Source organism: Geospiza fortis, unplaced genomic scaffold, assembly GCF_000277835.1.
Source record: "Geospiza fortis unplaced genomic scaffold, GeoFor_1.0 scaffold219, whole genome shotgun sequence".
NCBI lineage: Eukaryota > Metazoa > Chordata > Aves > Passeriformes > Thraupidae > Geospiza > Geospiza fortis.
The window spans coordinates 1,152,112-1,155,373 of record NW_005054376.1 but is presented as its reverse complement, the minus strand read 5'-3'; the positions used below and the strand labels follow the sequence as shown (position 1 = coordinate 1,155,373).

The window sequence follows — 3,262 nt, the reverse complement described above, 5'->3', positions numbered from 1 at the left end:
GCTTTCTGTGGGAGCAGCCTCTGTGCCTTCCCCCCTCCCTCCTCCACCTCTTCCCTCTCCCCTGCCTTAGCTGCAGATCCTGCTTGCAGGGTGCTGCAGAGCAAGGCTGTTGCAGGAGTTGGCTGGCAGGACTTGCAGGAGGAGGTGTCAAATCAGCTTATTCTTCTGAGCCACTTCATTCTTCATCACAAGTGGGTTTGGGTGGGCTTTTTTTGGTTTAGGTCTTGGGTTTTTTTGGGCAGGGTTGAGAGCAGGCAAAGTGGTGGGGATTGCAGAGGAGTCTGTTATGAAATCAGATGCAATTTTAGATGTCTGAAAGAGTTTCTTTAGGCTAAAGGCAGCTGAAGATCAATTACACTGTTAGCAAATGTGCTTCCAGCTGGTTGGAGCTTCTCTTGAGGGAGAGTCTCAACCCAGGGCCCATTGCAATGGTAGTGCAGGAAAGGGCTTGCATTTGCTTTGGGCTAAGGATCTTCTGCTGCCCAGTTCTACCTGTGAGAAGAGAAACTGGAGATGATGTGGGAGAATGACAACAGCACTATTACTGGTGAGTTACTGGCTGTTCCTTTCCCCTCAAATCCCCATGCTGGGTCTGTGTTTGAAGATTTTGCTCAAAACCCCATGCTCCTGAACTATGGGTTTGCTACCAAATGGGCAGACTGTGCTGGCACAGACTTTGCCTTTCAGGAGGTACTGAAGAAATAGGTTTAAACGGATCAAATTCTCAGAAACCCAGCCTGTGGCTTGTGCCTTAGCTTTTTAGGCTGTACTGTTTGTTTTATTTTGTTTCTTTGTTTGCTTATCTCCAAAGCTGATATGAAGAAAAGATGGAAACAGCCTCCTGAAGGTCAAGGTGAGACTGACCAACACCTGATTGCTGGTACTCACCAGCAGTAATAAATCCCCGATCACAGGTGCTGGAAGTCTCTTCAGCAAAACAACATTGCTGCAGAGGACCAACAACTAGTCCTGACCTTCTTTACACAACCATTCTCTGGGAAATGTATCCCCTGAAGCCAATGTGGATTCCGCCTAGGTAAGGATTTTGAACACTCAGTTTTACCTCAGATGGGAATGTTATCCCAATATGAACTCCAGGTTCATGCCACTGAAATAGAAAGAGGACTGTGTGTGCATTGTGCTTTGCACCTTCACATTTCTTGTCCAGGATATCAATTTGTTAAGTACTGTGAAAAACTTACTAGATTTCTCAAGCATCAGAGATCAAATCTGCAGGGCACCTTTTTTTTTGCCAGGAAGCAGCCTCAAGAGTGGATGGGCAGTGCATCTTTAATACCACTTTAATACCACTAATTTCTTTAACACTTTGGAAACTACTGGATATTCAAACTGATGCTCCCCAAGGCAGCAAATGAAAACCTCAGAACCTCAGTCAACCAAAGTAAAAACCAAGTAACCAACCAAAAAAACGATTAGTAACTACAGGAAAGAAACAATCACTGATAGTGATAGGAGTTGTTTTATCAGATTTATCCCATTAAAACACTTATTTTGATGCAGTGGCTGTCAGTAAGTTCCCTTCTTATACAGCTATGTACATGGTCTAATTTTGCCAAATGCACCTCTTCAAGAGTCAAACCATGTGTCTAGTATAGTCTGTCTTTGTTAGGACTTCTGACAATTGTAGTACCTTAAGTGCAAGAATTTTTGCAGTAAATGGTCAGTTTGGTATTTATGCTTCTTATAATGTATTTTATTTTGACTGGGTAGTGTAAGAAGTCTTATCCATTCCTCTGTTCCCCTGGGGCACTTTCAATTTTCCAGTCCTCTGGCACAAGCTGCCTTTTGCAAAGGAATGATTCCTGTAAAGGCGCTGCCTCATCTTGTTTCCCATATTCTAACAAATTCTTAAATTATGTTGTCAGATGAAAAATACAGAACATATTTTGTTAGCATGGAACATTGGTCACATTAGTTTCACAATGCCTCATTGAAGGATCCAATATGTCAGAAAATTGTCCTAAGCTTTGCTGTTTATTGAGGCTTAATAGGTGCCCTTGTCCCTTTTACTAGAGCCATGATGCAATACTTGTTTTTTTTTCTGTTGCCAAGACATTTCATCTCTTATCTCCTTCACCCTTACTCCTAGTGCCCATTAAATGGGAGTAGCACTTTCAGATCTTTGAGATTTGTGGGAAATGCTGCATAAGGAGACAGGCTTTATTAATGACAAAAATTTAATTTTACCTTTTAGCTTTCATCAGAAGAGAAACGCCCGGATTGAAATGACAACAACAAATGATAGGTAAAGGATGCTCCCATGTCACTTCACAGGTCTGTTATGCAACAGAAAACATTCAGCCCTGGGTGCAGGAGAGCTGTGGCTCCCGTCTCTCTCTGAAGAAGCGAAGGTTTAAGCAGGCCAGCCTCATGCAGGTGCTGTGCTGCAGCATTCCAGGCTGTGAATTTCAGCCTGTGCCCTCGGCTGGACTGTCGAGGGCGGGTGGCAATACCTGTCCTGCTTGCACAATCCCAGTCCATTTTCAGCCATGTCACTCACTGCTCACAACCCCCCTGTTTTGCTGCGCATCAAAAGTTCTTTTAATTACCTTCCCTCCATTTTCTTTAGGCGCTGGTGATTTGCACTCTCTCCACCTAAATCAGATATCTGGCACATCAATACTTAGAAGGCTTAGGAGAAGAAGAAAACATCAATATTTCACTGAACACAAAAAGTTGCACAACTCCCCAGTCTTTATTTTAATGTCAACTGTGGTTAGTTTGTCATTTTTTTTCCTGTAAGATGAGTGATTTCCACTTCTCTTTGAATCCCACCTGCGCAAATAGCTTGTTTTTCTCCCTAGCAAGTGTTAACAAGGAACTGCGAGGGTTTTGTTCAGGCTCAGTAGTCAGGCAGTCCTGCGGCGTCTGACTTCTAGGAAAAGCCACAGCAGGAACAAATGAGAGCCAGCCCACGCACCAGGCGCAGCTTTTGCTGGTCCTCAGCTCATGTTCCAGCTCACACTCGTGGTAAATGGATCTCTGTTAGCAACTGCAACGCCGACCAGCGCCGGGAGCACAGATCTGGACGAGCTGGATGCTTCATCATGGAGCTGCCCTCAGAAACGATGGCCCATTACGAGGCAGCTTCACCCTCCTCAGCAGAGCCCACGGCAATTTAGGACTTGCTCTGCTCACTTTAGTCCGTGCAGTTTCATCCTTTATGTGAACCAGATCATGCAAATGGGGGCACCGGAGTCACAGGGAAGTCGAGTTCCACACGAGGAGTGGCAGGAGAAGG

The 3,262-nt window shown here is 44.7% G+C and overlaps 1 long non-coding RNA gene across 1 annotated transcript in view; it reads left to right on the top strand.

Moving 5' to 3' along the window:
* The first annotated feature begins 30 nt into the window (after positions 1-30).
* The window catches only part of LOC115948326, a 4,331-nt gene continuing 1,099 nt past the window's right edge, over positions 31-3,262 (top strand). Inside the window, exons 1-3 of the long non-coding RNA XR_004082156.1 lie at positions 31-547; positions 812-1,036; positions 2,216-3,262. The exon at positions 2,216-3,262 is cut by the window's right edge and continues 1,099 nt beyond it. This is a non-coding gene — a long non-coding RNA (uncharacterized LOC115948326). The remainder of the gene's footprint in view (positions 548-811; positions 1,037-2,215) is intronic.